General features: G+C 41.5%; 9 non-coding genes across 9 annotated transcripts; 7 read left to right on the plus strand and 2 right to left on the minus strand.

Annotated features, from left to right (window-relative positions):
- Positions 1 to 318: 318 nt before the first annotated feature.
- On the plus strand, positions 319 to 390 carry trnac-gca (transfer RNA cysteine (anticodon GCA)). Its single transcript has one exon. It is a non-coding gene; the product is annotated as a tRNA-Cys (tRNA).
- Positions 391 to 577: 187 nt separating this feature from the next.
- Positions 578 to 649, plus strand: trnac-gca (transfer RNA cysteine (anticodon GCA)). The gene has a single exon. It is a non-coding gene; the product is annotated as a tRNA-Cys (tRNA).
- A 548-nt stretch (positions 650 to 1,197) lies between these two features.
- trnac-gca (transfer RNA cysteine (anticodon GCA)) lies at positions 1,198 to 1,269 on the plus strand. Its single transcript has one exon. It is a non-coding gene; the product is annotated as a tRNA-Cys (tRNA).
- A 186-nt stretch (positions 1,270 to 1,455) lies between these two features.
- Positions 1,456 to 1,527, plus strand: trnac-gca (transfer RNA cysteine (anticodon GCA)). The gene has a single exon. It is a non-coding gene; the product is annotated as a tRNA-Cys (tRNA).
- Positions 1,528 to 2,075: 548 nt separating this feature from the next.
- On the plus strand, positions 2,076 to 2,147 carry trnac-gca (transfer RNA cysteine (anticodon GCA)). The gene has a single exon. It is a non-coding gene; the product is annotated as a tRNA-Cys (tRNA).
- Positions 2,148 to 9,574: 7,427 nt separating this feature from the next.
- trnac-gca (transfer RNA cysteine (anticodon GCA)) lies at positions 9,575 to 9,647 on the plus strand. The gene has a single exon. It is a non-coding gene; the product is annotated as a tRNA-Cys (tRNA).
- A 798-nt stretch (positions 9,648 to 10,445) lies between these two features.
- trnac-gca (transfer RNA cysteine (anticodon GCA)) lies at positions 10,446 to 10,517 on the plus strand. The gene has a single exon. It is a non-coding gene; the product is annotated as a tRNA-Cys (tRNA).
- Positions 10,518 to 15,957: 5,440 nt separating this feature from the next.
- Positions 15,958 to 16,030, minus strand: trnar-acg (transfer RNA arginine (anticodon ACG)). The gene has a single exon. It is a non-coding gene; the product is annotated as a tRNA-Arg (tRNA).
- A 477-nt stretch (positions 16,031 to 16,507) lies between these two features.
- On the minus strand, positions 16,508 to 16,579 carry trnae-uuc (transfer RNA glutamic acid (anticodon UUC)). Its single transcript has one exon. It is a non-coding gene; the product is annotated as a tRNA-Glu (tRNA).
- Positions 16,580 to 18,719: the final 2,140 nt, after the last annotated feature.

An 18,719-nucleotide genomic window follows, 5' to 3' on the forward strand; every position in this document is an offset into this window, starting at 1 on the left:
AGCATTTGTCTGCAGATCAATAGGTCTATATTTTGGATCTGGCTTGCTTGACATAATCAACGACATGAATTCAAAGTGAGTCTGTAATCAAGTCGTCCACAGTTCAAATCTGGGTGTCCCCTTTGGACTTGTCTTATTTGGAGGTTTTGAGTTGTAGAGTTGCTGATTTTGATTTGGAGTAACAAAAGACCTGAGTTTACAGTGAAGGAGTCAATGTTATATATTGTTGAATCGAAGGATCTAACTTAATCTTTGGCTCGAAGCACAGAATTCTGTAGGGGTATGGCTTAATGAAAGAGCATTTTTCTGCAAAGATGTGGGGGCATAGTTCAGTGGTAGAGCATTTGAGTGCAGATCAAGAGGTCCTCGGTTCAAATCCGAGTGCCGCTTATGGATTTGGCAGATTAGGAATAAGTGCAAACATATCTATATAGAAAGATTCTGTATGTGATTGTAACTCAGTGGCACATCCTCTCGAGAGGTTCTTTTTTTGTATCTGGCATGCTTGTCATATCCAAAAACTTCATTCAAAAGTGAGTCTGTCATCTTGTGTGAGGCTATGATCCAGGTAGTCTGTAGGGGTATATCTCAGTGGTAGAGCATTTGAGTGCAGATCAAAAGGTCCCCGGTTCAAATCCGGGTGCCCCTTTTGGATTTGGCATGTTAGGAATATGTGTTGCCATATCTTCCTGCCTTTTTGTGCTCATACTGTACGGGGTTATATCTCAATGGCACGGCGTTTGATTGCAGGTCAAGAGGTCCCAGGTTCATTCCATGTGCCTAATTTGGGCTTGGCATATGAGGAATAAACAAATCCTTGACATAAATTCATTTTTGAGATTTGTGCTCATGCAGTACGGGGTTATAGCTCAACGACAGTGCATTTGTCTGCAGATCAATAGGTCTACATTTTGGATCTGGCTTGCTTGACATAATCAACAACATTAATTCAAAGTGAGTCTGTAATCAAGTCGTCCACAGTTCAAATCTGGATGTCCCCTTTGGACTTGTCTTATTTGGAGGTTTTGAGTTGTAGAGTTGCTGATTTTGATTTGGAGTAACTAAAGACCTGAGTTTACAGTGAAGGAGTCAATGTTATATATTGTTGAATCGAAGGATCTAACTTAATCTTTGGCTCGAAGCACAGAATTCTGTAGGGGTATGGCTTAATGAAAGAGCATTTTTCTGCAAAGGTGTGGGGGCATAGTTCAGTGGTAGAGCATTTGAGTGCAGATCAAGAGGTCCTCGGTTCAAATCCGAGTGCCGCTTATGGATTTGGCAGTTTAGGAATAAGTGCAAACATATCTATATAGAAAGATTCTGTATGTGATTGTAACTCAGTGGTGCATCCTCTTGAGAGGATCTTTTTTGTATTTGGCATGCTTGTCATATCCATAAACTTTATTCAAAAGTGAGTCTGTCATCTTGTGTGAGGCTATGATCCAGGAAGTCTGTGGTGGTATAGCTCAGTGGTAGAGCATTTGACTGCAGATCAAGAGGTACCCGGTTCAAATCTGGGTGCCCTCTTTGGATTTGGCATGTTAGGATTATGTGTAGCCATATCTTCCTGCCTTTTTGTGCTCATACTGTACAGGGTTATATCTCAATGGCACGGCGTTTGATTGCAGATCAAGAGGTCCCAGGTTCATTCCATGTGCTTAATTTGGGCTTGGCATATTAGGAATAAACAAATCCTTAACATAAATTCATTTTTGAGGTTTGTGCTCATGCAGTACAGGGTTATAGCTCAACGACAGAGCATTTGTCTGCAGATCAATAGTTCTACGTTTTGGATCTGGCTTGCTTGACATAATCAACGACATGATTTCAAAGTGAGTCTGTAATCAAGTTGTCCACAGTTCAAATCTGGGTGTCCCCTTTGGACTTGTCTTATTTGGAGGTTTTGAGTTGTAGAGTTGTTGATTCAGATTTGGAGTAACCAAAGACCTGAGTTTACAGTGAAGCAGTCAATGTTTGATATTATTGAATCGTAGGATCTAACTTAATCTTTGGATCTAAGCACAGAAGTCTGTGGGGGTATGGCTCAATGAAAGAGCATTTTTCTGCAAAGATGTGGGGGTGTAGTTCAGTGGTAGAGCATTTGACTGCAGATTAAAAGGTCCCTGGTTCAAATCTGGGTGCCCCTTGTGGATTTGGCAGTTTAGGAATAAGTGCAAACATATCTATATAGAAAGATTCTATGTGATTGTAACTCAGTGGTGCATCCTCTCGAGAGGATCTTTTTTGTATTTGGCATGCTTGTCATTTCCATAAACTTTATTCAAAAGTGAGTCTGTCATCTTGTGTGAGGCTATGGTCCAGGGAGTCTGTCACCTTTATTTATATAGCGCTTTAAACAAAATACATTGCGTCAAAGCAACTGAACAACATTCATTAGGAAAACAGTGTCAATAATGCAAAAATGAGAGTTAAAGGCAGTTCATCATTGGATTCAGTTATGTCATCTCTGTTCAGTTAAATAGTGTCTGTGCATTTATTTGCAATCAAGTCAATGATATCGCTGTAGATGAAGGGTCCCCAACTAAGCAAGCCAGAGGTGACAGCGGCAAGGAACCGAAACTCCATCGGTGACAGAATGGAGAAAAAAACCTTGGGAGAAACCAGGCTCAGTTGGGGGGCCAGTTCTCCTCTGACCAGACGAAACCAGTAGTTCAATTCCAGGCTGCAGCAAAGTCAGATTGTGCAGAAGAATCATCTGTTTCCTGTGGTCTTGTCCTGGTGCTCCTCTGAGACGAGGTCTTTACAGGGGATCTGTATCTGGGGCTCTAGTTGTCCTGGTCTCCGCTGTCTTTCAGGGATGTAGAGGTCCTTTCTAGGTGCTGATCCACCATCTGGTCTGGATACGTACTGGATCCGGGTGACTGCAGTGACCCTCTGATCTGGACACAGACTGGATCTGGTGGCCACGGTGACCTCGGAACAAGAGAGAAACAGACAAATATTAGCGTAGATGCCATTCTTCTAATGATGTAGCAAGTACATAGGTTGTTATGGGAAGTGTTTCCGGTTCCGGTTTACCTAATTAATGCAGCCTAAAAATCCTTTAACGGATTTGGATAATAAAAGCATATTAGTATGTTATGTGTATGCCAGGTTAAAGAGATGGGTCTTTAATCTAGATTTAAACTGCAAGAGTGTGTCTGCCTCCCGAACAATGTTAGGTAGGTTATTCCAGAGTTTGGGCGCCAAATAGGAAAAGGATCTGCCGCCTGCAGTTGATTTTGATATTCTAGGTATTATCAAATTGCCTGAGTTTTGAGAACGTAGCGGACGTAGAGGATTATAATGTAAAAGGAGCTCATTCAAATACTGAGGTGCTAAACCATTCAGGGCTTTATAAGTATTAAGCAATATTTTAAAATCTATGCGATGCTTGATAGGGAGCCAGTGCAGTGTTGACAGGACCGGGCTAATATGGTCATACTTCCTGGTTCTAGTAAGAACTCTTGCTGCTGCATTTTGGACTAGCTGTAGTTTGTTTACTAAGCGTGCAGAACAACCACCCAATAAAGCATTACAATAATCTAACCTTGAGGTCATAAATGCATGGATTAACATTTCTGCATTTGACATTGAGAGCATAGGCCGTAATTTAGATATATTTTTGAGATGGAAAAATGCAGTTTTACAAATGCTAGAAACGTGGCTTTCTAAGGAAAGATTGCGATCAAGTAGCACACCTAGGTTCCTAACTGATGATGAAGAATTGACAGAGCAACCATCAAGTCTTAGACAGTGTTCCAGTTTATTACAAGCAGAGTTTTTAGGTCCTATAATTAACACCTCTGTTTTTTCAGAATTTAGCAGTAAGAAATTACTCGTCATCCAGTTTTTTATATCGACTATGCAATCCATTAGTTTTTCAAATTGGTGTGTTTCACTGGGCTGCGAAGAAATATAGAGCTGAGTATCATCAGCATAACAGTGAAAGCTGAGTATCATCAAAGATTTGAACTGTGGACGACTTGATTACAGACTCACTTTGAAATCATGTGGTTGATTATGTCAAGCAAGCCAGATCCAAAACGTAGACCTATTGATCTGCAGACAAATGCTCTGTTGTTGAGCTATAACCCAGTACTGCAAGAGCACAAACTTCAAAAATGAATTTATGTCAAGGATTTGTTTATTCCTAATATGCCAAGCTCAAATTAGGCACAGGGAATGAACCTGGGACCTCTTGATCTGCAATCAAACGCCGTGCCATTGAGATATAACCCTGTACAGTATGAGCAAAAAAAAGCAGGAAGATATGGCAACACATATTACTAACATGCCAAATCCAAAGGGGGCATCCGGATTTGAACCGGGGATATCTTGATCTGCAGTCAAATGCTCTACCACTGAGCTATAGAAGTCTGTAGTCTGTGGGGGTATAGCTCAGTGGTAGAGCATTAGATTGCAGATCAAGAGGTCCCTGGTTTAAATCCGAATGCCCCCTTTGGATTTGGCATGTTAGGAATATGTGTAGCCATATCTTCCTGCCTTTTGTGCTCATATTGTACAGGGTTATATCTCAATGGCACGGCGTTTGATTGCAGATCAAGAGGTCCCCGGTTCAAATCTGGGTGCCCCCTTTGCATTTGGCATGTTAGGAATATGTGTAGCCATATCTTCCTGCCTTTTAGGAAGGTCCCAGGTTCATTCCATGTGCCTAATTTGGGCTTGGCATATTAGGAATAAACAAATCCTTGACATGAATTCATTTTTGATGTTTGTGCTCATGCAGTATGGGTTTGTAGCTCAACAACAGAGCATTTGTCTGCAGATCAATAGGTCTACGTTTTGGATCTGGCTTGCTTGACATAATCAACGACATGATTTCAAAGTGAGTCTGTAATCAACTCGTCCACAGTTCAAATCTGGGTGTCTCCTTTGGACTTGTCTTATTTGGAGGTTTTGAGTTGTAGAGTTGCTGATTCTGATTTGGAGTAACCAAAGACCTGAGTTTACAGTGAAGGAGTCAATGTTTGATATTGTTGAATCGTAGGATCTAACTTAATCTTTGGCTCGAAGCACAGAAATCTGTAGGGGTATAGCTTAATGAAAGAGCATTTTTCTGCAAAGATGTGGGGGCATAGTTCAGTGGTAGAGCATTTGAGTGCAGATCAAGAGGTCCACAGTTCAAATCCGAGTGCCGCTTATGGATTTGGCAGATTAGGAATAAGTGCAAACATATCTATATAGAAAGATTCTGTATGTGATTGTAACTCAGTGGCACATCCTCTCGAGAGGTTCTTTTTTGTATCTGGCATGCTTGTCATATCCAAAAACTTTATTCAAAAGTGAGTCTGTCATCTTGTGTGAGGCGATGATCCAGGGAGGCTGTGGGGGTATAGCTCAGTGGTAGATAAGATAAAGATAAATATAAAATATACTTTAATGTCCCACAGGGGGGAAATTTGTCTTGGGCTACAGTCACTGCGACACACACTTACAACTTACCACATAAAACATACACAGAATATAAACAATACAAACATGCGTCATTACACTGTATCTTGAAAATTACAAAAAATAATTTATAATAATAATTGCACAACACGGTGGGGATAAAAAGTATACAAGTAGGTAACCGTCATTTGCTACTGTTTAGCATCTTAATGGCAGCTGGGATGAATGAGTTTTTATACCTCTTTAACCTGCAGTACGGCATTCTAAATCGTTTACCTGAGGGTAACAACTCTATTTCCTTATTCAGAATGTGGGATGGATCATCCAGAATCTTATGTGCCTCCCTGAGCACAGATTTTTCATACAGTGACTGAAGGTAGCACTGTTCTTGGTAGCCTACAATTTTAAAAGCTGTATTGATCAGCCGCCCAAACTTAGATTTAAGCTGAACTGAAAGATTACCATACCAGGTCTGCATGCTATAACGTATCACACTCTCTAAAATAATTTCGAAAAACAGAAGCAAGATTTTGCTGTTAACACCAAACAGTCTTAACCTTCTTAAAAAGTATATCCTTTGTTGCAACCTGATGCAAAGATTTTCAACATGAATGTGCCAGGTAAGGGAACAATCAATAAAAACACCCAGATACTTATATGACGTAACCTGGCGTATTGGTTTGTTATGAATAAGTACAGGATTAGGTTCACAGATTGATCTTGGGTCAAATATCATCTCCTCTGTTTTAATGACGTTAACCATCAGATGGTGAGCATCACACCAGTCCACAAACTGTTTAATTTCTGAATGGTAGGAGACTGTGTCTTGGTCTCGAAACAATAAGCTAAGGATAGCAGTGTCATCAGAGAATTTAACAATATAATTGTGTGGATGTTTACTCACACATTCATTGGTATAGATAGTAAAAAGGACAGGGGAGCTCACACAACCCTGTGGTGCCCCCCTGCTGATGGATTTGGGGTCTGAGACTGCCTTGTGTACTTTAACATATTGTGTCCTATTAGTTAAAAAGGAGTAATACCATTGAACAATAAAAGAGCTTACACCCATATTTTTAAGTGTCTCAAGTAAAATAACTGGCTGAATCGTATTGAAGGCCGAACTAAAATCTATAAAAAGTAAGCGTGCTTAGGCCTTCGGGTCCTCCAAGTGCTTAAGGACTAGGTGGGTGATGCTACTTATAGCATAATCTGTACTCCTACCTCGTTTATAGGCAAACTGCCAGGGATCTAACTTTTTGTTAACCTCAGTTTTTAAAAGAAACACCACATATTTCTCAAAACACTTCATTACAATGGATGTCAATGCTACTGGTCTAAAATCATTGTTCTCCTTGGGACAGGGTTAAAAGAAACACCACATATTTCTCAAAACACTTCATTACAATGGATGTCAATGCTACTGGTCTAAAATCATTGTTCTCCTTGGTACTGGAATAATAACAGTCTTTTTCCATAGGGCTGGGATGATGTGAGAGTCAAGTGATCGCTGAAAGATAGGGCACCAGGCTGGAACAAGCTCCTCCGCACATGTTTTCAGTAAGCGGGCAGAGATTCCATCTGGACCCTTAGCCTTCCTAGTACACTGATGCTGGAACAGTGACTGTATCTGTAACCAGTCTATCTCATGTCCTATGTTCAAATCCGTGCTGATGGAGTTTAGGATACTAGTGCAATCATTGTTAAAATCCTGAGTTTGAAATCTAAAGTAAAAGTCATTCAATTCATTAGCTTTCATCCGGTCATCTGTAGTGTTTATATGTACTTTACTTGGTGACATGTTAGTGATAGTTTTCATTGAGTCACAGAGTTTTTTCGAATTCATGGTTGTAAAGTGGCTTTCAATTACTTCCTTTTGCTTTTTTCTGGCTTTATTAAGCAGTTGGTTCAGTTCCTTTTGCACCACTTTTAGCTCAATTCTGTCATTATTTCTAAAAGCTACCTTTTTTCGATTTATGCAGTCTTTTATTTCCTTGGTTACGTAAGGCTTATTATTTGGGTAAACCACAACCTCTTTCTTTGTAAGGACGCTATCTATGCAATAATTTATATAGTCTGTGATTGTCTCTGTTGTAACATCAATACCTGTATCGTGAAACACACTCCAATCTGTACACAAGAAGCATCCTTTTAGTGTTTCTATCCCCTCATCAGACCACACACTGACTGTTTTCACTTGTGGCTTGCTGCGTTTCAGCATGGTTTTGTAGATGGGAATTAAGTGAATCACGTTGTGGTCTGAATTGGCCAATGGGGCTTTTGGTTTGGCTACATAGGCATTTTTAACATTGCCATAACATTTGTCAATAGTCTTGTTTTCACGTGTGCTGCACTTGATATATTGTTCAAACCCAGGGAGTGCTAATTCAAGTTTACAGTGGTTGAGGTCGCCCACTACAAACACGGGGGCGCCCGGAGCGCGCTGCAGTTCTTGGTGTACACAGTCAGCAATGCAAGCTGCGGCCCTAGCTGCATTCCCGCTGGGAGGAATGTACACAACGCACACGGCCACACTTCCGAACTCCCTTGGGAGGTAAAATGGTCTCATAGTCAAATGCAAAATCTCGACATCCAGACAGCAAAGTGTTTCCCTAACTGTGTACTGTTTGCAACAGTTGTTACTTACATACACAGCCATGCCGCCACCTCTCGTTTTTCCGGATTGTTCAGTCCTATCTGCCCTGACAAGTGAAAATCCATCGATGTCAATCAGAGAGTTTTGGATATCCCTGTGTAACCACGTTTCCGTGATCACCATTAAACTTGAAGTGCGATACTCAGAGCATGTTCTGGTATTAATCCGAAGTTTGTCTATTTTAGCTCGAAGTGATCTTGCGTTGCATAATATCATTGAAGGTAGAGGAGGCTTACTGCCTCTCCATCGTAAACGCTGACGCGCTCCACCGCGCCGACCCCTTTTCCTCGACCGCCCTGGCCGAGCACTCACACAGGCAGGGAAATCCACAGGTGGAAGATGGGACGGTCAGAGTGCCAGCAGCGCATCTCGGGTGTAGGTAGTAAGATGCTGGGCCTAGAAGCCCGCTGAATAAGTTTGGCATGGTACACATACTCCGACAATGAGCAACACAAGATATATGTAATAAATAAATCATTCCATGTTGACTTCACGTTCCCACAGCGCAGCAACACATTCACAAACATACAAGCCAACGCAACCAACAAACAAACAAAAACAACCAACAAACAAAACGACGATCGCAGTAAACAGCGTGCCCGGGTCGCAAACAGAGCAGCGCCACTGGAAGACTGCATAAAGTGGTAGAGCATTTGAATGCAGATCAAGAGGTCCCCTTTTCAAATCCGGGGGCCCCCTTTGCATTTGGCATGTTAGGAATATGTGTAGCCATATCTTCCTGCCTTTTGTGCTCATACTGTACAGGGTTATGTCTCAAAGGTACGGCGTTTGATAGCAGATTAAGAGGTCCAAGGTTCATTCCATGTGCCTAATTTGGGCTTGGCATATTAGGAATAAACAAATCCTTGACATAAATTCATTTTTGATGTTTGTGCTCAGGCAGTGCGGGGTTATAGCTCAACAACAGAGCATTTGTCTGCAGAACAATATTTCTATGTTTTGGATCTGGCTTGCTTGACATAATCAACGACATGATTTCAAAGTGAGTCTGTAATCAAGTCGTCCACAGTTCAAATCTGGGTGTCTCCTTTGGACTTGTCTTATTTGGAGGGTTTGAGTTGTAGAGTTGTTGATTCTGATTTGGAGTAACCAAAGACCTAAGTTTACAGTGAAGGAGTCAATGATTGATATTGTTGAATCGTAGGATCTAACTTAATCTTTGGCTCTAAACACAGAAGTCTGTAGGGGTATGGCTTAATGAAAGAGCATTTATCTGCAAAGATGTGGGGGTATAGTTGAGTGGTAGAGCATTTGAATGCAGACCAAGAGGTCCTCGGTTCAAAATCGGGTGCCGCTTATGGATTTGACAGATTAGGAATAAGTGCAAACATATCTATATAGAAAGATTCTGTATGTGATTGTAACTCAGTGGCACATCCTCTCGAGAGGTTCTTTTTGTATATGGCATGCTTGTCATATCCAAAAACTTTATTCAAAATTGAGACCTGCCATCTTGTGTGAGGCTATGGTCCAGGGAGTCTGTGGGGGTATAGCTCAGTGGTAGAGCATTTGACTGCAGATCAAGAGGTCCCCGGTTCAAATCTGGATGCCCCATTTGCATTTGGCATGTTAGGAATATGTGTAGCCATATCTTCCTGCCTTTTTGTGCTCATACTGTATGCGGTTATATCTCAATGGCACGGCGTTTCATTGTAGATCAAAAAATCCCAGGTTCACTCCATGTGACTCCTTTGGGCATATTAGGAATAAACAAATCCTTGACATGAATTCATTTTTGAGTTTTGTGCTCATGCAGTACGGGTTATAGCTCAACGACAGAGCATTTGTCTGCAGATCAATAGGTCTACGTTTTGGATCTGGCTTGCTTGACATAATCAACGACATGATTTCAAAGTGAGTCTGTAATCAAAGTTGTCCACAGTTCAAATCTGGGTGTCCCCTTTGGACTTGTCTTATTTGGAGGTTTTGAGTTGTAGAGTTGTTGATTCGGATTTGGAGTAACCAAAGACCTGAGTTTACAGTGAAGCAGTCATTGTTTGATATTATTGAATCGTAGGAGCTAACTTAATATTTGGCTCTAAGCACAGAAGTCTGTGGGGGTATGGCTGAATGAAAGAGCATTTTTCTGCAAAGATGTGGGGGTGTAGTTCAGTGGTAGAGCATTTGACTGCAGATTAAAAGGTCACTGGTTCAAATCTGGGTGCCCCTTGTGGATTTGGCAGTTTAGGAATAAGTGCAAACATATCTATATAGAAAGATTCTATGTGATTGTAACTCAGTGGTGCATCCTCTCGAGAGGTTCTTTTTTGTATCTGGTATGCTTGTCATATCCAAAAACTTTATTCAAAAGTGAGTTGTCATCTTGTGTGAGGCTATGATCCAGGGAGTCTGTGGGGGTATAGCTCAGTGGTAGAGCATTTGACTGCAGATCAAGAGGTCCCCGGTTCAAATCTGGATGCCCCCTTTGCATTTGGCATGTTAGGAATATGTTCAATTCAATTCAATTCAAGTTTATTTGTATAGCACTTTTTACAATACAAATCGTTACAAATCAACTTTACAGAAAATTATGTTTCTACTATATTTAGTAGTAGCTAGTAGTTTGTGCACGTTTGACAGGATTTTAGAAAAAAAAAAAAATAATAATAATAATACAAGACGTAGTCAGCTAGACGATGAACTATCAATATTATTAATTAATAGTTAGTATTATATGATGCATTCACACATGTAGCAATAATTGTTAGTTCTGTTTGTTGATTCAAGGTTAGGATCATCTGGGGTCCTCTGAGGGTCAGCATCATCTCTTCTCAGGTGTTCTGGATCCAGACTGGAGCTTGTGTAAAACATAGAAACAAAATAGAGACATCATTAGCATAGCTGCTGATCCAACAAAGTAAAATTAGTTTAACCCAAGCTAAAGAATAAAAATGCATATTTGATCAGAGGCAACTACACTCACAATTTAAAAGATACATTATTCGTATGCTTGGCGAAAGAGATGTGTTTTTAATCTAGATTTAAACAGAGAGAGTGTGTCTGAACCCCGAACATTATCAGGAAGGCTATTCCAGGTTTTGGGAGCCAAATGTGAGAAAGCTCTACCTCCTTTAGTGGACTTTGCAATCCTAGGAACTACCAAAAGTCCAGCGTTTTGTGACCTTAGGGTGCGTGATGGATTGTAGCGTGGTAGAACGCTAGTTAGGTACGCAGGAGCTAAACCATTTAGGGCCTTATAGTCAAGTAATGATAATTTGTAACTGATACGGAACTTAATAGGTAGCCAGTGCAGAGACTGTAAAATTGGGGTAATATGATCATATTTTCTTGACCTGGTAAGGACTCTAGCTGCTGCATTTTGGACTACCTGTAGCTTGTTTATTGACAAAGCAGGACAACCACCTAGAAGTGCATTACAATAGTCCAGTCTAGAGGTCATGAATGCATGAACTAGCTTTTCTGCATCAGAAACAGATAACATGTTTTGTAGCTTGGCAATGTTTCTAAGATGGAAGAATGCAGTTTTTGTAACATTGGAAATATGATTTTCAAAAGACAAATTGCTGTCTAATATAACACCCAGATTTCTGACTGTAGAGGAAGTAACAGTACATCCGTCTAGTTGCAGATTGTAATCTACAAGATTCTGTGTAGTGTTTTTTGGTCCAATAATTAATATCTCTGTCTTATCCGAATTTAATTGGAGAAAATTATTTGTCATCCAATCTTTTACATTTTTAACACACTCTGTTAGCTTAGATAATTGGGAAGTTTCATCTGGTCTCGTTGAGATATATAGCTGAGTATCATCAGCATAACAGTGTAAGCTAATTCCGTATTTTCTAATAATATTACCAAGGGGCAACATGTATATTGAAAATAGAAGGGGACCTAGGACGGATCCTTGTGGCACTCCATATTTTACTGATGATAAATGAGATGACACCCCATTTAAGTAAACAAAATGGTAGCGATCGGACAGGTAGGATCTAAACCATCTTAGAGACTGCCTTTGAATACCTGTATAGTTTTGTAATCGATCTATGAGTATGTCATGAACTATGGTGTCGAACACAGCACTAAGATCAAGTAAGACTAGAAATGAGATGCAGCCTTGATCTGACGCAAGGAGCAGGTCATTTGTAATTTTAACAAGTGCAGTTTCTGTGCTATGGTGGGGCCTAAAACCTGACTGAAATTCTTCATACAGATCATTTTTATGCAGGAAGGTGCTCAATTGAGCAGACACAACTTTTTCTAAAATTTTAGACATAAATGGAAGATTTGAAATAGGCCTATAATTTGCCAGTACACTAGGATAGTACACTTTGGATAGTTTTGGTTATTTTCAATGAGTTTGTGTATATGCTCTGCCCTAGCAGTTTTTAGAGCCTGTCTATAGCTGGACATACTGTTTTTCCATGCAATTCTAAAAACTTCCAAGTTAGTTTTTCTCCATTTGCATTCAAGACTACGAGTTACTTTCTTGAGAGAGTGAGTATTACTGTTATACCATGGCACGGTACGTTTTTCTCTAAACTTTTTTCAATTTGATGGGGGCAACAGCTTCTAATGTATTAGAGAAAATAGTGCCCATGTTGTCAGTAATTTCGTCTAATTCATGTGTATTTTTGGGTACAAATAGCAGTTGAGATAGATCAGGCAGGTTATTTGCGAATCTTTCTTTGGTGGCTGGAACAATAGTTCTGCCCAACCGGTAACGCTGAGACATATACTTAATTACAGTTATACGCAGCATGCACGATACAAGGAAATGGTCTGTAATATCATCACTTTGGGGTACAATATCTATAGCAGTAAGATCGATTCCATGCGATATAATTAAATCTAGTGTATGATTAAAACGATGAGTGGGCCCGGTGACATTTTGCTTGACTCCAAAGGAGTTTATTAGGTCAGTAAACGCAAGTCCTAATGTATCATTTGCATTATCAACGTGAATATTAAAATCTCCCATGATTAGCGCCTTATCAACTGTAACTAGAAGGTCTGAGAGGAAATCTGCAAATTCTTTTAGGAATTCTGTATACGGCCCTGGTGGTCTATACACAGTAGCCAGAGCAAGAGATACATTAGATTTCTTTTGCATGTCTGGCAGTGTAACATTTAGCAGAAGTATTTCAAAAGAGTTAAACCTGTATCCTGTTTTCTGGGTAACATTGAGAATATCACTATATATTGTTGCAACACCTCCGCCACGACCAGTCTGATGGGGCTCATGCTTATAACAGAAGTTTGGTGGAGTAGACTCATTTAGACCAAAATAATCATTTGGTTTTAGCCAGGTTTCAGTCAAGCACAGTACATCAAAACTATTATCTGTGATCATTTCATTTATAATAACTGCTTTGGGTGTGAGTGATCTAATATTTATGAGCCCAAACTTTAAAAATTGTTTTTGTTCATTTACTTTACATTTTTCTGGTTTAATTACGATAAGATATTTTCTAGATCCTACATTATATTTTGACCTCACTATTCGGGGAACAGACACAGTCTTAATAGTTTTTACAGTGCAAGTACTTTTATCATTTAAGTGGGTGGAACAAAACTCATCATAATAGTTATTTGAGAATTGTCTTACTAGTCACATGGAGCGAAGTGTCCTGGAGATGTTGTCAGAGAGCAGCTCCGCTCCGACTCTGCTGGGGTGTAATCCATCAGCGCGAAACAGCCTAGGACGCTCCCAGAAAAGATTCCAGTTATTAACAAATAGCAGTTTCTGTTCTTTACACCATGACAACAACCATTCATTTAAAGCAAAAAGTCTACTGAACCTTTCGTGTCCTCGTCGGTACGTGGGCAGTGGTCCTGACACGATGATCTTCGCCGCGGGCGTCGTGCTGCGAACCGTCTCGATCAGGCTGCTGAAGTCCCTCTTCAGCGTCTCCGTCTGCCGCAGCGTGGTGTCGTTAACCCCGGCGTGAAGCACGACCGCTCTGGGGCTCTCACCGGCCTTCAGGATCGCGGGTATCTGCGCAGAAACATCGAGAACACGAGCACCAGGCAAACAATGAGTGTGCACTTTACCTTCGGCTAACGTAACACTTACGTGTCGGACGATGGAGTCTCCGATGATCACAGCGTCGCGTCCTGTCTCGCGGAGGGGAGCGAAGCGGTTCCGGATGGAGATGTCGAAGGCAGGAGGGGGAGAAGTCGTCGCCCGGGACCCGGCTCGCGTCCTCTGCTGTGGATGCACCCAGGGTCCATGGTGTCCCGGCGTCGCAGTGAAGGACATCTGGGAAGATCCTGGGTGCGTCCTGGGTGCACCGGGCCTGTGCAGAGAAACACACAGAGTAGACGTGGTGGGACTGTTAGCAGCACGCTGTATACTTACCCCGGACTTGTGAGCGTCAGCCCGGAATGATTCCAGCACGGCTCTCCGCTCTCTCAGCTGGGCCTGCCTTTCCTCCAGGTCGCAAATCTGCTTCCCCACGGCCTAACCCATATTGTGAGGTTATTAATGAAAGTGAGACCAATTTTTAATCCGCAAAGTTGCTGATGTAGTTTCGTCTACCGGTTCTCAGAAGAATCACACTCAGTCAGTGGTTTTCTCTCAGAAGAAAAGACTTTATTTTATGGAAAACAACGCCGAGAGTCCTTGCAAGGAAATCTCTCGAATGTTTTTTGGTATCTCCTTATATACACTATATGGGGTGGTTCCACAATAGTCAAACTTTTCCTTATGATTACAATTTTAATACCTCCTTAGAGAGGAGAGGCCCCCTGCTTGATTTATTCTAAAGAAAGGCCCTGTATGTATGTCTGACCATATGTTTGTTATCAGTTTTGTACATTCCAGCACATAGGCAACTTTCTATTTTATTGCCTAAAATTTGTGACAACCAAAATCCAACATTTTCTCTATGCATATTTCTACAGTATTATGGGACAAAACGTACAAAAATGGATTCCTCGGAGCTTGCAGAGTACAGCTGATGAGACTTCAACCACAAAAACGCTAAAATGTATCTGTCAACGGAACCATTAGGAAGGGTGTGCTGAATAAATGGCAAATGGGAGGTTTTTTTTTTTTAAAAATGTCCATTTACAATTTATTCAGCGGGACCTCCGTAGTGCTCCCGTGGACATACATTTTTATGCAAATTCTACAGTATTATGTGACAAATCTTACATAAATGCACTCTACTGAGCATGCTGTGTACAGTAGATGTGTTTCCATTAACAATATTGCACTCATTTGAAATAAATCAAGTTAAATAGACTTGCTATTTGATAATCTGCAAGTGGACACATATGCTGTCAAATAAATTGAGGGTAGACATGCACCATATGTGGTGAAATTAACCAAAATCCAACATTTTTTCTATGGAAATTCTACATTATTATGGGATAGATCTTACATTAATGGACTCTGCTGAGATGTCTGAGTACACTGCAGGCGTTTTGATCAACAATATTGCATATTTTTAATTAAATCAAATTTAATAGAATTGCTATTTGTTAAAACTCAGGTACACACATATCCCACTTGCCATTTATTCATATTGGATGGATACCAAATTTGGGGCACCGTATCTCCTTCTCCCGGGGGTTCAGGGACTTGGGGCTGGTGGTGTCGGATAGAGGTACTCAAGGTCTAATATTGACCAGAGGTTGGTGTTTTTCCACTCTTTTTGAGTGAATCATGGCCGGTCAAATTTTGGGACTTTTTGCATTTGCGGGGCCGTATCTCTGGCCCCCGGTGGTCTATCGACTTGGGGGAGGTGGCTTCAGAGAGGGCCCTTCGAGTGCTATCAAGTCACCCAGTTTCAATTTGCTAGGTCTCTTCCTAGCAAATTGATTTGATTTGCCTTTTCTTCTAGATTTTGGAGAAAAAAAATTACAACATCAAAATAAGCCGGAGAAAAACAAGCACAGAGTGAGTCAGCCAGGAGTCGAACCTAGAATCTTCTGATCCGTAGTCAGACACGTTATCCATTGCGCCACTGGCCCACCGATAGTAGAGACTCCCGATTGCTACAGAGTTGTTGGTTTTAGATGTGACAGTGGCAAGCATTGCTGTCTGCTTATTCTCACCTTGTTATCAGGAGGTAAGCCTACCAGCCCAACAGACCACCAGCCCACCAGCCCCTCCCTGGTGGTCTAGTGGTTAGGATTCGGTGCTCTCACTGCCTCTGTCTGGGTTCGTTTCCCGGTCAGGGAAAGCTCTTTTGGCTTCCAATTGTGGACTGCGAATTCAAGCTCTGCTAACAGCTGCGAGAGAGCCAGCTCCAAACCAAAAAAAATAGTGAGCACTTGAAAAAAAGACCTCCTTCGAGCCGGTGACCTAAGGATTGTCAACATTCCAACCTACAGTCCTCCACTCTACCAGCTGAGCTATCGAAGGGGCAAAGTGTTAGACAGAACCTCGACATCTGGTGCAGGAAAATGTGCTGGATTTTTGAGGAGGGAAGCAAAAAGGAGCATGCTTTCCCATACCGGGAGTCGAACCCGGGCCACCTGGGTGAAAACCAGGAATCTTAACCGCTAGACCATATGGGATTTGGACACCTTAAACTGGCCATTGGCGCACTTTCCATACATGTGGTCAGTGTGGGCGCAGGATCTTGTAGTGGCCTGTTGCTTTAGGTCTGCGACTGTAGCAATGTGATAATAATTTGGCAAAACAAGAATTATCCAAAAGGACGGTTTTCTGAATTATATAGTGTTGTATGCATTCAAGGGATCTGTTTTTTTTTACTCACCCCGGGAGTTCAGTTTATATGGGCAGATTCCTGTGATTGCTGAATTGATACCTTGAACTGGTAATTAAGCTCTTGTCCAGGTGAAAATACTTGTGTCATGCATCTGAAAACACACATTGCAACCGTTATCTAGATGAAAATCTGACTATCATCGGTCTGTCAAAGTACAAAATTGACATATTGTGAGGTTAATAATGAAAGTGAGACCAATTTTTAATCCGCAAAGTTGCTGATTATTCGCTCGTTCAGTTTAATGCAGATTACAATTTATTCTCAATGTCCAGGTGGCAATTAGTGATAAGGCTTCAAAATGGCAAGCCCGTGACATCAAAACAACATGGCATTACACCCTTCAAAGTAATGAAGCAGTTACAGAGTAGCGATGAAATTGTTCATTCGAAAATCAACTGGCTGCCAGCCTGCAGTTTATTTCCCCTTTAATCGCCGAGCTTGTCGGAGTGCTTGTGTGATGAATGGCAATACCGAAGCATGTTACGCGACTCCCCATAGACATCAGAACCTCAATCTATCAGGGTTCTGTAGCTCTACTGCTGTCCAAAAAGTCACTTCTGGTGCAGGAAGATGTGCTGGCTTTTTGAGGAGAGAAGCAAAAAAGATCAAGCTTTCCCATCACGGGAGTCGACCCCTGGCTGCATGGGAGAAATCCAGGAATCCTAACTGCTAGACCATATGGGAACTGGCCAGCTTTAACTGGGCACAAGCTTGTGGGCCACTTTCATTAAATCTGGCCAGTGTGGTTTGCAGAAATAAATGGTGTTACATGAATTCAAGGGTCATGTTTGTTGACTCACCCCGGGAGTTCAGTTTTTTGGCCAGAGTCCTGTGATTGCTGAATTGATACCTTGAACTGGTAATTAAGCTCTTGTCCAGGTGAAAATACTTGTGTCATGCATCTGAAAACACACATTGCAACCGTTGTCTGGATGAAAAACTGTCTATCGTCAGTTTGTCAAGGTCCAAAATTGACATACGAATGGCAATACCGAAGCATGTCCGTGTCCCCCCTAGACATCGGAATGGGTGTGCAGAATATGTCTTTTTTGGAAAAAAAGAAGAATGCCTGGAGATTTGCCTTTACTTCTAGATTTTGGAGAAGAAAAAAAAAAACACAACAACAAAATAAGCCGGAGAAAAACAAGCACAGAGCAAGCCAGCCAGGAGTCGAACCTAGAATCTTCTGATCCATAGTCAGACACGTTATGCATTGCGCCACTGGCCCACCGATAGTAGAGACTCCCGATTGCTACAGACTTGTTGGTTTTAGATGTGACAGTGGCAAGCATTGCTGTCTGCTTATTCTCACCTTGTTATCAGGAGGTAAGCCTACCAGCCCACCAGCCCACCAGTCCACCAGTCCACCAGTCCCTCCCTGGTGGTCTAGTGGTTAGGATTCGGTGCTCTCACCGCTGCGGCGTGAGTTATATTCCTGGTCAGGGAAAGCTCTTTTGGCTTCCAATTGTGGACTGCGAATTCAAGCTCTGCTAACAGCTGCGAGAAAGCCAGCTCCAAACCAAAAAAATGGTGAGCACTTGAAAAAAAGACCTCCTTCAAGCCGGAGTCTAACCAGCGACCTAAGGATTGCCAACACTCCAACCTGGTGCAGGAAGATGTGCTGGATTTTTGAGGAGGGAAGCAAAAAGAAGCATGCGTTCCCATACCGGGAGACGAACTCAAGCCGCCTGGGTGAAAACCAGGAATCCTAACCGCTAGACCATATGGGATTTGGACACCTTAAACTGGCCAGTGGCACACTTTCCATACATGTGGTCAGTGTGGGCGCAGGATCTTGTAGTGGCCTGTTGCTTTAGGTCTGCGACTGTAACAATGTGATAATAATTTGGCAAAACAAGAATTATCTAAAAGGACGGTTTTCTGATTTATATAGTGTTGTATGCATTCAAGGGATCTGTTTTTTT

The sequence above is a fragment of the Carassius carassius genome, chromosome 38, assembly GCF_963082965.1.
Source record: "Carassius carassius chromosome 38, fCarCar2.1, whole genome shotgun sequence".
Lineage (NCBI taxonomy): Eukaryota > Metazoa > Chordata > Actinopteri > Cypriniformes > Cyprinidae > Carassius > Carassius carassius.